Below are 14,455 nucleotides of genomic sequence, written 5' to 3' on the forward strand. Positions count from 1 at the left end.
ACGACTTTCTGTTTTGCTTTATTTCACTTATCATTATGGGACTACCCATAAGCAATGTAGGAGTCCCACCCAGGTACGATCCCTGGGTTGGGAAAATCCCCTGGAGAAGGGACTGGGTTCGATGACATCACTGACTCAATGGACATGAGTTTGAGCAAATTCTGGGAAATTGTGAAGGATAGGGAAGTCTGGCATGCTGCAGTCTACAGGGTCACAAAGAGTTGGACACGACTTGGTGACTGAACAACAACAACATCATTACATAAACTTTTCTTTGTTTCAATACAGTCTTCAAGATAAAAATTTAAGTGGAAGCACAGTATTCTATTGCATGAATCATTCCTTTAGTACTGAACATTTAGGTTGTTCTAATTTTGAAAGTCAAATCCTGAAAGATGATGCTGTGAAAGTGCTGCACTCAATATGCCAGCAAATTTGGAAAACTCAGCAGTGGCCACAGGACTGGAAAAGGTCAGTTTTCATTCCAATCCTTAAGAAAGGCAATCCCAAAGAATGCTCTAACTACTGCACAATTGCACTCATCTCACACGCTAGTAAAGTAATGCTCAAAATTCTCCAAGCCAGGCTTCAGCAATACGTGAACCGTGAACTTCCAGATGTTCAAGCTGGTTTTAGAAAAGGCAGAGGAACCAGAGATCAAATTGCCAACATCCATTGAATCATCAAAAATGCAAGGGAGTTCCAGAAAAACATCTATTTCTCCTTTATTGACTATGCTAAAGCCTTTGACTGTATACATAACAATAAACTGTGGAAAATTCTGAAGGAGATGGGAATACCAGACCACCTGACCTGCCTCTTGAGAAACCTGTATGCAGGCCAGGAAGCAACAGTTAGAACTGGACATGGAACAACAGACTGGTTCCAAATAGGGAAAGGAGTACCTCAAGGCTGTATATTGTCACCCTGCTTATTTAACGTATATGCAGAGTACATTGTGAGAAACGCTAGGCTGGAAGAAGCACAAGCTGGAATCAAGATTGCTGGGAGAAATATTAATAACCTCAGATATGCAGATGACACCATCCTTATGGCAGAAAGTGAAGAGGAACTAAAAAGCCTCTTGATGAAAGTGAAAGAGGAGAGTGAAAAAGTTGGCTTAAAGCTTAACATTCAGAAAACTAAGATCATGGCACCTGGTCCCATCACTTCATGGGAAATAGATGGGGAGACAGTGGAAACAGTGTCTGACTTTAATTTTTTGGGCTCCAAAATCACTGCAGATGGTGATTGCAGCCATGAAATTAAAAGACACTTACCCTTGGAAGGGAAGTTATGACCAAACTAGACAGCATATTAAAAAGCAGAGATATTACTTTGCCAACAAAGGTCCGTCTGGTCAAGGCTATGGTTTTTCCAGTGGTCATGTATGGATGTGAGAGTTGGACTGTGAAGAAAGCTGAGCACCGAAAAATTGATGCTTTTGAACTATGGTGTTGGAGAAGACTCTTGAGAGTCTATTGGACTGCAAGGAGGTCCAACCAGTCCATCCTAAAGGAAGTCAGTCCTGAGTGTTCATTGGAAGGACTGATGCCGAAGGTGAAACTCTAATACTTTGGCCACCTGATGCGGAGAGCTGACTCATTGGAAAAGACCCTGATGCTGGGAGGGATTGGGGGCAGGAGGAGAAGGGGACGGCAGAGGATGAGATGGCTGGATGGCATCACTGACTCGATGGGCATGGGTTTGAGTAAATTCTGGGAGTTGGTGATGGACAGGGAGGCCTGGTGTGCTGTGTTTCATGGGGTCACAAAGAGTTGGACACGACTGAGTGACTGAACTGAACTGAACTTTGAAAGGCAAGAATACCAAGGATGCTTTCTTTCACCTGGCAGTTTCCTGTTTGGGGATTATTTCTCAGCTTGGAAAAAACCACTAAGGAGCAGCCTCAAGTGGGTTAGAACACAGAAGAAAAGTCCTACAGTCAGGAGGTCTGTTTTCGTTTTTGTTTTTTCTTGTTTTTGAGACTTACAAACAATTTAGTATGCAATTGAACACAGTCTCAACTCTCTGGCCATAGGAAGTGAAACTTTGATCTAAACTCAGATTCCATGAACACACAGAAGAGTTTGTAAACCTAGTAAAATCCTAGTTCAGCTATTCTCTTAGTCTTTTCACAAACATCATGAATCCTGTTCTTTTCTTTTCCTTGATTGAAGTGGCTGCAACATGAGAGAGTTCACTAGCCAAGTTTATGACTCCTGTGGAAATGGCCTGGCTTCCTGGATTAAGGCTTCTAGCCAGTCATTCCCACTGCCATCTCTGATCCATAATTGTGAAATCAATAAACTTCTGACCTACAGAACTGTGAGCTAACAAATGGGTGTTGCTTTAAGCTATTGAGTTTGAGTTAATTTGTTACACAGCAATAGAAAATGTATACACCTACTTTCCTCTTTCATTACTCAGGAAAATACTTTGTTGTTGTTCAGTCACTATCCCATGGACTGCAGCACACCAGGCTCCTCTGTCCTCCACTGTCTCCCAGAGTTTGCTCAAACTCATGTCCAATGAGTAGATGATGCCATCTAAACATCTCATCTTCGGCTGCCCCCTTCTCCTTTTGCCTTCAATCTTTCCCAGCATCAGGGTCTGTTCCAAGAGTTGGCTCTTTGCATCAGGTGACCAAAGTATTGGAGCTTCAGTTTCAGCAGCAGTCCTTCCAGTGAATATTCAGGATTGATTTCCTTTAGGATTGACTGGTTTGATCTCCTTGCTGTCCAAGGACTCTCAAGAGTCTTCTCCAGAACCACAATTCAAAAGTATCAGTTCTTCAGCACTCAGTCTTCTTTATGGCCCAACTCTCACATCTTTACATGACTACTGGAAAAACTACAGCTTTGACTATTTGGACCTTTGTCGGCAAAGTGATGTCTCTACTTCTTAATACACTGTCTAGGTTTGTCATAGCTTTCTTTCCAAGAAGCAAGCATCTTTTAATTTCATGGCTGCTGTTACCATCTGCAGTGATTTTGGAGCCCAAGAAAATAAAATCTGTAACTGCTTCCATTTTTTCCCCCTTCTATTTGCTGTGAAGTAACAGGACCAGGTGCCATGATCTTCATTATTTGAATGTTGAGTTTTAAGCCAGCTTTTCCACTCTTCTCTTCCACTCTCATCAAGAGATTCTTTAATTCCTCTTCACTTTCTGTCATTAGACAGAAGAGCCATACAAAAAAGGGACCCAAATAACCATGATGATGTGGTCAAGTCACCTAGAGCTGGACCTTCAGGAGTGTGCAATCAAGTGGGCCTTAGGAAGCATTCTATGAACAAAGCTAGTGGAGGTGACAGAATTCTAGCTGAGCTATTTAAAATCCTAAAAGATGGATGCTGTTAAAGTGTTGCACTCAATATATCAGAAAAATTATAAGACTCAGCAGTGGCCACAGGGCTGGAAAAGGTCAGTTTTCTTTCCAATCCCAAAGAAGCGCAAATGCCAAAGAATGTTCAAACTACTGCACAACTGTGCTCATTTCATAGGCTTCAGCAGTACATGATCTGAGAACTTCAGATGTACAAGCTGGGTTTCAAAGAGGCAGAGGAACCAGTGATCAAATGGCCAAAACATTTGTAGGATCATGGAGAAGGCAAGGGAATTCCAGAAAAACATCTCTTTCTGCTTCATTGACTATGCTAAAGCTTTTGATTGTGTGGATCACAAAAAACAGTGGAAAATTCTTAAAGAGTTGGGAGTACCAGACCACCTTACCTATCTCCCAAGAAACCTGTACACGCGTCAAGAAGCAACAGTTAGAATTAGACATGGAACAACTGACTGATTCAAAATTGGGAAAGGAATATGACAAGAATATATGACAATATACTGTCACCCTGCTTATTTAACTTCTATGCATCATGTGAAATGCTGGGCTGGATGAATCACAAGCTGGAATCAATATTGCCAGGAGAAATATCAACAACCTCAGATATGCAGATGCTGGGAAACTACTATAAGACCCACTATTTAGCAGTGCTTTCTCTTGGGGGGAAAAAAAAAAGACTTCTCCAGAACAGAGCACCCATACTGCCCTCTGGTGTAGATCTCAGGTAAAACAGGCATATATAAGTACAACTTCTCTCTGAGAAGGAATGTTTTCCTGATTATGATTAATAAAGCCGTGGAAACGCTGATGCCAACCTAGCATAGGCGTGTTCACTTTATAGAGTAAAGCAGATCCAACTGAATAGCTCCACCACATCCAAAGTTCCATAATGAAAAACCCAGTGCACACAATAACATATTAACAGGATAAGGGGAAGGGACAGCTTATCAAAGGCTCGCATCTTCCCCCTGCCCAGTCTGTGGTCCAGAGAGGCATGCCTGGGCGCACTCCAACTCTACCCAGCAGTCTGCTCCCTGGAACTCCAGACCCAAGGATGCTGTTTGATACCTCCCACCTTCCCCCCATCCAAATAAAAGCTCCTGAAGAAAAAGGCTGTCTTTCTCCCTGGTTAATCACCTTCCAAATCCTCTCAGGCTTATTCTAAGTGAGGACAGCTCCCTTCCCCCACACTCCACTCAGACTGTGCTCTTCTCTGTAATCCAGGCAAGTTCAGGCACATTTGACCTTAGTAGACCAAGAACCTCAGGGACCAGGAGGGCACTACAGCTGTATCCTGAGAACTGCTGAGGTTTCATTTATTCAGCTTTGTGCTGGGTGGTGGTATGAAAAACTCAGTCTCTGTGCACAGTGCCGAATCGAATGTCAGAGACAGAGATTTGGGTGAAGTAGAAAAGAATAGCTTTATTGCTTTGCCAGGCAAAGGGGGATACAGTGGGCTCCTGCCCTTGAAACTGTGTGGTAGGTTTGGTTGAGGAGTTTTATACTAATCGTTCAAGGGCAGAGCTGCTAATAGGGATCAGGGTGTGTGCAGGGCCTGCACTGCTTTAATCCAGCCTCAGGTGGTCTCCTAAATGAGCTTCTCTGGTTCCTTTAATCTGGCCTCAGGTAGTTTCCTGATGAGCTTCTTAAGGTTATCAAGCTGTGACCTTCTCTGGAATGAAGTTCGGAGTTTCCATTTGTTGTGGGTTTCAATTCTGTAAAGGAGCTCAGAGATACTGTGTATATCCCTTGAGGTGGAACCAGAACACTGCCCCAGGTCTGCATTGTTGTCTCCTGGCTGCTGCTCCCAGATCTCTGCATCCCCTCCCTTCCCTGATTAGCAACTGGTTGAAAGGTTTCCCTGCCCAGGAGCCCCACAGAGTCCTGCTCCGTTTCTGTGGGCCCTGCACCTAGCATTGTTAATGAGGATTTCAAGAAGGTGCAAAGGCGATATGCTTCTGGGCCAATGAAAGTGCACTTCTGCTCCAGATTCACTGAAATGCATTTTAATAGAATCTAAAGTCAAGGTAGAGGAAACCAGGTTCTTTTGTATTTCAACCTCATAACCATTTTGGGAGGTAGATACTGTTATCTTTTTATAGGTGAGACTTGAAATGTTAAGTAACTAATCGAAGGTCACAGTCAGATAAGCTGTGGACTTGAGATTCAATCTGATTAAAAAAACAAATCTGTATGTGGTGTTATGATTTATTTTAAAATAAACTTTTAATTTTAGCATAACTTTAGATTTACAGAAAGACTGTGAAGATAATACAGAGTTCCCATATATCCCATATCCAATTTCTCCTATAATTAATATCATCCGTTAGTATGATGTAAGGTACAGTTTGGGCAAGGCAGAAAAGGAAAGACAACAGAAGTAGGTTACCTTTATTCAGGCAAGGAGGGGTGATAGTCGGCCTAACACCAGGCTGAGCGCTGAGAGGGATCAGGGAGCTTCATACTTATAGGGAGGTTTGTGGAAGCGATAAGGGAAAGAGGCGGGATATTTTGAGTATTCTTTTGTTGAGATGACATTTGTAGTTGGGCAGGGGGTGATAAGTCTTCTGGGCAGGTGTAGGGGGTGGAAGGTTTCTGGACAGGGGTTGATAAGTCCCAGATAGATGCAACTGGCCTGGAGCATCAGGGTGGAACTGAAGTTCTGTTTTGTTTTCTCCGAAGTTAGATGATTCAGCAAGGGAACTTTGAGACTGTTGTTCTCTTTTCTAAGCCCAAAAGACTCATTCATATGATACATTTGTCACTATTAATAAACCAGTAATGGTACATGGTTAAGAACTAAAGTCTATGGTTCATCCAGATTTCCTCAGTCTTTCCCTGATGACTTTTCACCTGTTTCAGTGTCCCATCCAGGATACTACAGAACTTTTAATTTTGTTTTTCAGTTGCTCACTCATGTCGACTCTTTGTGACCCCATGGACTGCAGCGCACCAAGCTTCTCCACCTTCACCACCTCCCAGAGCTTGCTCAAACTCATGTCCATTGAGTCAGTGATGCCATCCAACCATCTCATCCTCTGTCATCCCCTTTTCCTCCTACCTTCAATCTTAATAGGTCTACTTAAGATTGTCTTGATTGTGGCAGTTTGTCAGACTTTATCACTTATATGTGGAACCAAAAAATTAAACAAATAAATAAATATAACAAAACAGAAGCAGACTCAGATATGGAGAACAAACTAGTAGTTGCTGATGGGGAAAGGTGGGGAGAGACAAGACAAGTGTAGGGAGACAAGATAAGGGGTATGAACTATTATGTATAAAATAAATAAACTACGAGGATATGTTGTACAGCACAGGGAATATAACCAATATTTTGTAACTTTAAATGGAGTATAATCTGTAAAAATTTTGAGTCACTATGTTGTATACCTGAAACTAATATAATATTGTAACTCAATTATATATTAATCAAAGAATTGAAAACAAGACTTAAAAATATGGAATAAATATATGTTAAAGATTTTATTTAACTTGTTCATTAGTGAGGGAGCCAGTAAGATCGTAAAACTGGTTTTAAAGAGTAATTTCCCTGGTGGTACAGTGGCTAAGACTCTGTGTTCCCCATGCAGGGGGTCCAGGTCAGGGAACTTGATTTCACATGCTGCAACTAGGAATTCACATGCTTAAACGAAAAGATCTCGAATGCCACAATGAAGCCCCAATGCAGACAAATAAACGAATATTGAGAAAAAAAAAAGAGTATTTGAGGAACAAGATAATTGTAGACAATTTTAAAAAGGAACATCAAAATAAGATCACTAGATTAGATACAAAACTGATTTAATGCCCTATAGGGCAGCAAAAACTATAACCGTTGAGGTTATCATATCTACCAGTCAGAAATCATTTGCATCTCTGCCAGCCACAAATCTACAAGTCAATCTGCAAAGTTGCCAAGTCTGAGCCTTAATTAATAGTAAATAGTAAAGTCATAGAACGATGCCTTCTCATGAGAAATTAAATAATTTTTGGATGGGTCTGTTAAACAGTATTCAGTATGACATTGAAAGGGCAGGTGCACTTAAACTTACTCATTAACTTATGCTTTGGTTAATTTTTCTTAACAATTATCCAGTGTCATCTCTTGTGGAACTGTAGGGAACTGCAGGAAAGTATCTTTGCCAGCCTAGGTAGGCCTAGTGGCCTCCCCACAGAATCCACTCTGATTTCGCTCCAGGAAACAGAATGTCCTCCCTGGTGGAGAATTAGCCTCCAGTCTAGGGAGACAGAAGATTGCAAAGGGAGGCCAGAAACAGCCCTGGGGGCTTAACACTTATTTTCTTCTCACAGCACCGTTTCCTGGCACTGTTGGCCACAAAATATTAAATCTGATCAATTCATAGCAACACCCCTTTCTTGATTATGGGGAGACAATGAGGCTTGGCAAAGTGGACAGGAGTGGATTTCACTCCAGAAAGTAAAACACCCTACACAGCTTCCAAATTTTAACACCACATAATAGTACTAATTTTTCTTTAATGCCTTTTAGATTGAGTGCTGAGGGCAGGACTTTACTTTCTTCACAGCCTCTGGCTTTGAGCCGGGATAGTGCAGGTGCTCTGTAAAAGGCAGCTGTGTGAAGAAGAAGATACTACAACTTGGGGGGTTTGTAAAAAAGTGGGATCACACAGGAGAAAGTGTTTTGAGACGCCTGCACCAAAGACTTGCTATTTATGAGGCCTTGCTCTGAGGGGGTGTCTTGAGGACACAATATTCCCAAAGAAGTACTTTCCAAAAACACAAGAATGCCTTTTTTTTTTTTTTAATGCAACCCAGATGGCAATACCAAATAATAATAATTATGATTTTTTTTTTTTAAAGATCCTAGGCCTGACTTTAGATTATAAATTGGCTTGTTATCAGGAAAAACATACTTATTGAAACACAGTCATGATCAATGGCTCCACATAAGCCTGTTGCAAAAATCAGGCAGTTATTTGTACATGTGGGATTTGGTACATAGCTTCTCAACAGAGATAATTTTGTTCCAGGATGAGCACCAGGGACAGGAAATTGGACAGGGGTCCTGGTCTGATCATCTGGAAAATAGGGCTAATTGGGATGCCTCCCTCGGAGGTTTGCTTTATTAAGGTTTGATTGGGAGCTCAGAAAGCATTGAATCAAAGACTCTTCAGCACTGTGCCCAGCCTTATTATTTAAATATAAAACCTCTGTTTTTCAAGCCTCTTTGTTTTTCTGTGACATTAAGTCTTTCCTAGGAACTTGTCTGCATTCAACTCACTGCGCCTCTACTTCCTTCTTCAGAAGCATCTTAAATATTATTTAGCATATACTTATTATAGCATATACTTATTTAGCATATACTTTAGGATATACTTAAATATTATTTACCATGTTATTTAGAATATACTGCCTTTGTCCAACACTCCTTTCCCTGAGACTCAACTCATTCTAGTAGGTTTGTTTTATCTGTCATTAAAGTACTGACTTTCTCCAGCTTCTAGTACCTCTTTCTTGGTCCTTTAATTGTTCTCCTCAGCCATGAGTCAGCAGCTGGACTTGATGGTCAGAGCTGTCATGGAGAAAAGAAGTTTTCTCTGGGATCCAGCCTTATGTGATGTGTGCATTCTTGGCTCAGAGGGGCTCAGTGTTGGTCTGCACTCAAAGTGAGAGCAAGGTTTTCATTAGAAGGACAAAAGCCACTACCTCAGGCTCCCACCTGTGAAGTATGGTGGAGTGGCAGAAGGTAGGGATGCTGTTGCGACTGGGGGCAGGGGACAATCCTAGAGTCTGCCAAATGATAATAAGAGCTGTCAGCAGCTACTGTATTTAGAAAATGGTTATCAATTGTTATTATTAGTACATTGGCTCCATTCTGCATTAATTTGTCTCCAGGAACATAACCAGCACAAGCATTCAGGGCTTCTTATGGTCCCCCAGGGGATTTCGGGTCAGTCTCAGTAAAAGGTGCCTTTTGGGGAGACGTCTCCCGAAGGACTTGGACAACGAGTCTCTTCTCTGGTCCTCTCCAGGGTCAGTCTCCATACTGATTGTCTGCTCTATCCTTGCCTATCAATATCTGACTATCTATCATCACCTAATTTTACTGCTGAGTCAGACAATCTGTTTTAATTGCCCATTTCCATCTCCAACTCTGCCTCTGTCTCGCAGGAGGGAAAAATCTCTCTCTTAGGGCTTGGTATCCGCTCATCCCCCTGGATCAGATGCCCAGATGCAGGCCACTCAGAGCAGCTGCCCCGGCCTTTTTTGGCACCAGCAACCAATTGCATGGAAGATGATTTTTCCACGGACCTGGGGGTTGGACCTATGGTTTCGGAATGATTTCCGTGCATTACATTTATTGTGTGCACTTTATTTCTCATCTAATGCTGCTGATGATCTGGCAGAGTTTGGGGACTCCTGACCTAGAGGATCTCTTACAGCTCCTGAGCCCCCAGGTTCTCCATTTTCCGGGGCTGTACTGGGGAAGATGAAGGTCTTGTTCCTATGCCGAGCCTCTCCCCCTAGCTTCCTGCCCACCTTCAGAGTGTTCTCTTCTAGATGCTGGCCAGTGCTGGGTCCAGCTCTCCCTTTTTTTTCTGTCCCTCCAGACTCATTCTTCCTTCTGGTCCTCCCTGTCCTGGGAGGTGGGCCTGTTTGGACCCCATCAAATGGTTCCTTTGCTTCCTGGCTTCCAGCTGGTCCAGCGGTGAGACCTGGGCAGGAGACCTGGGCAGGTCAGAACGTTTATTCCCCTGGTGCTCTCCTTGTGGGATCCTCAGGTTCTCTCTGATGGAAGGTCAGAGCACCTCCCAAGGGGACCCTCTCCTCACGGTTCTGAGCTCTGCTAAGCATTCCCTCCCTCAACCCTAGGTATGTGATAGATTAAATTATTGGCCCTAATTCTTTGTCCTTCCTGGTAGCCACACTTTTTGCCCGGATGTGACTTTGCAGCTACTCTCATAAAGGAGAGGTGGGGGGGCGGGGTATATATTTCTCCTTGCCCTTGGGCTTGGGTCTGTGACTCACTCTGGTCAATGGAATGTGAATGAAACCAATTGTTTACAGCAGCTTCAAGCCCAGGCCTTTAGAAGCATCATGTGTTTCTGTAATGCCTTTTTGTGCCTCTGCCAGCTCCGTGAGAAGAGCTTCCCCTGGGCACTGCTGCCTTCCTCAGTCTGGGCCCTAGAATGAACCTGTGTGGAGCAGCCCAGACCTTTATCTGCAGAGGAGTCAAGCCCAGCTGGACACCAGCTTGAGGCAGAGCTCGCAGCTGAGCCAGCTGACCTCCAGTAAACCCACAGCCTGGGAGAAGCACATGCTTCTTGCTGCATTCCACTGAGATTGTGTGATAAAGGGTAGAAACACCCTACTGCTGCCAGCATCAGGGTTCTGCTCTTAACACCACAAACACTCCCTGTATTAAGCCCTTGGGGAGCCACCCAAATTTGAGTGTCATCTGCTTCCTGTAGTGACACTCAGTGAATGACATAGGCACCAGCCCAGCTCTTCCCTAACATTATATCACATTGCCAGCAAAGCTCAAAATATGACATTTGATACCAGCTTCCCTTCTTCTGTTTCCCATTTGCTACTCAATATTCAACTGAAAGCTTGTTTTTAGAAGCTAATAGTGACATTATATTCTTTTTTATGTATTGTTAAAATTTTCAGTTTTTTATTTGGAAAAATTTTGGAACATATAGACAAGTAGAGATATTATCAAGAACCTCCAGGTACTCATGACCCACCTTTAACAATGATTGACATTTTGTCAATCTTATTTAATCTCTTGTTTAATAAGTCTCCTGTTAATTTTCTAAACATAATGACCTTTCAATTTCAAGAGGGAATCATAGCTCTAATCTTCTTTTGTTTTAAAAATTAATCTTTATTGGCGTATAGTTGCTCTACAATGCTGGTCAGTTCCTACTGTCCAGCAAAGTGAATCAGTTATACACAGACATATAACCACTGTTTTTCGGATTTCCTTCCCATTTAGATCACCACAGAGCCCTGAGTGGCGTTCTCTGAGCTCTGCAGTAGGTTCTCATTCGTTTTCTATTTTATGCATAGCATCCCACCCACACCGCGTGCTCCCCGCCCCTCACCTCCTTAGTTCTAATCTTCTATGATTTCTGTGCAGTAGTCGCTATTATAGCTCACCCTTCTTTTCTCTGCCCTTGCTATCTGTCTCCTGAGTTTCCTTTAACCTTCTGTGTCTGTTCTCAGTTTCCTCTTTTTGATTTCTGACTTGGCTTGCAAATGTTGGGATTCCCGAGCGACGTGTCCTATTCCCTCACCTAGTTTCCTTCTCTCTCTGCTCTCTTTCTGGGGGAGGGTCTTCTGCACACTCATGGCTTAATCTGTGAGCCTGTTCTGTGTTTCTGGGCTCTACTTTCTGTCTGTCCACTAAGTGTCTTCACTTGGATGTTGTATGTACTTCTTCACAAACCAAACTCAGCAACATCTCAAACCTTCTTCTCCACCTCTTCTGGGTTTCCCATCCCTGTTTGGACCTTCTGTAGTGCCCCGTCACATAACTAGATGTGTGACTCCTTTCTTGGACACAGACCTGACCAATGTGTTCCTCTGAGTGCTAGCATCATTATTCTAAGTCACATCATGCTAACACCGTCCCAACTTGGAAATCTTCTATGGAAGATACTCTATCTGTATCTTCTGATACTGATTCAGATACTGTATCTGATACTGTATCTTCTATGGAAGATACTCAGAATAGACTGTAAACATTTTGGTGTGATATTGAAGCCTCTCCACCCCCTCCTTCTGACCTCAGCTTCCATACCCTGTCCTCCAAACATATGGGCCTGCTTGTTTTTCCACAATGCACCACATACTTTCATGTGGCCTGGGCTCATCACTTTCTTATATTTTAAGGTTAAAAAACAACGTGGCTCTGTTTCTCAAACGCTAATTTCAAAGTGACCCCCTTCCGTCATTCTTGAATCACCCTTGCTCTTCTGAGATTCTTGCTGACATTTGAATTTGCTCTTCCTGCCAAAGGAAACAGTCAACACGGTATTTAGTTTTTTCAGCAGCCTCATTATGGACCGATTTACCAAAGGGACCGATTTTCTTTTCAAAATGGACCAATTTACCATGGCAATGAGATATTGTCTCCATAGAAATACTGGCTGTGTAAATTTCTGACTCTCCATAGGACTTTGATTCCTGCCCCCCAAGGCAGGAATGGTGTGCTACTGATCTCTTTAAGTATCCCCAGTGCCTGGCAGACAGGAAATGGTAAGTGTTTGTTTGAATTGCAGCTAAGTTAGCATTGGGATAGGAAGTAAGATCTGGAGAGGGCACACATGTTGACAGCCAATTGCAGAGAAAGCTGCCAAACACATAATCTATGAGCTGAGAGGCTGGGGTCACGCCATTCCTTGCAGTGAGGGCCTCTAGGCCTGTCAGATGTCAATTGCATTTGCAAAGCTAGGAGTTCAGGTGGAAGGTTGGATTTTTCTTCATTAAACTTGTCATTCCCCAAGGTGGGGCTCTGACAGGCACCCAGTGAGACGTCAAGCTGAGACAGCTGTTGCCAAACCTGGCGGAGGCATTTCAGACAGCTGCCTCAGACCTCATGGGCAACATCCTTTTCTTCTTAAAGGACATCAAAACGCTTAACAAGTTAATAGGGTCACAAAGAGTCGGACACAACTGAAGTGACTTAGCAGACACACATGCATGATGGAGACAGAATTGTATCTGAGTCAGATCACATGGATTTGAGTCTTGACTCTGATGTTAGCTCTGTAACTAAAGAAATTATATCACCCCTCCGAGCCTCATTCTCCTTATTCATAACACTGGTTGCTGTGAAGACTGAATGAGATAATGTATATGTACATGTTTTATAAGTTGTTGGTCACTGTTCAAATATGAGATAATATTAGAATTAAAATTATGTTTAGTCTTCATATTATGCACACACAATAAATATAGAATGGTTAAATTGATACATATTTGCTCACTGTGTATTGTATGTCCAGCTCACTGCTTGGAACTGTAATAAACACAGTTTATGTGAGTCAAATTTCTGAATTTAAGAAATTTTTAGTCTAGTTGGGAGGAGAGACCAGTTTATTTCTCCCCTTGTTTCTACACAGGGGAAGGCATTTCTACTCTACAACCAAGGGAGACCATTTCTATTTCTTTTCTCAGTCTTCCTAAGAGAGGGAGAGTAACCTACAATGTTGGTAAACTTGGGCATTTTCTTCCCCTTCTCCCTTCTTAACTGGTAGATTACTGGGAATTCATGCTGTCTTTACTCTTTGCCATCAAGTAATGTTTTAGGTGGTATAGGCTGGGTGAGAGCAGGGCTTGTCCAGATTTCTTTGTGATTGAATGGGTAGGTTAAGTTCTGGGGGAGAGTGTTAGAAAGTACATTGCACCTTGGCATGTAGTACCAGTTCTTAGCCTTGATTCCATCCTAAAGTATGTTTCTTTATTTAAAACCTTGACATTTAAATCTCCTCCCAATTGCGGGGAAGCACCAGCCACCCCCACTTAGGGTTTGAACCTATCCCAGGATCTAACTACCTCTCCAGGTTTAGATTATTTATTTACTTGCTTTATTATTTTGGGTTATGATGAGTCTTTGTTGCTTTGCTGTGATGAGTCTCTGGTTGCAGACAGCAGGGTCTATTCTCTAGTTGTGGTGTGTGTGCTTCTCATTGCAGTGGCTTTTCTTATTGTGAGCACAGGCTCTAGGACACTTTGGCTCAGTAGTTGTGGGACACGGGCTTAGTTGCTCCATGGCATGTGAAATCTTCTTGGACCAAGGATTGAACCCGTGTCCCCTGCACTGGCAGGCTGATTCCTATCCACTATACCACCAGTGAAGTTCCTAGATTTTTAAAATTAGCCCAAATGCCTTAGGAAATCTGGACATCTTTCCAGGTGGGCTTGCCACTCCAAAGTCCTACAGAACAGTTCAGAACGTCCTCCAAATCAGATTCTCTTCTGCATGACTCAGCAATGTGAGTTGATAGGGTGCTTCTCTATCTTGGGCTTCAAACACTGTTAAGTGTGGTTTTCTTTCTGTTTACCCTACTTGGGGTTTATTGACAGTCTTGGATCTGTCACTTAATGTTTTT

This window comes from Odocoileus virginianus, chromosome 31 (genome assembly GCF_023699985.2).
Source record: "Odocoileus virginianus isolate 20LAN1187 ecotype Illinois chromosome 31, Ovbor_1.2, whole genome shotgun sequence".
Taxonomy (NCBI): Eukaryota; Metazoa; Chordata; class Mammalia; order Artiodactyla; family Cervidae; genus Odocoileus; species Odocoileus virginianus.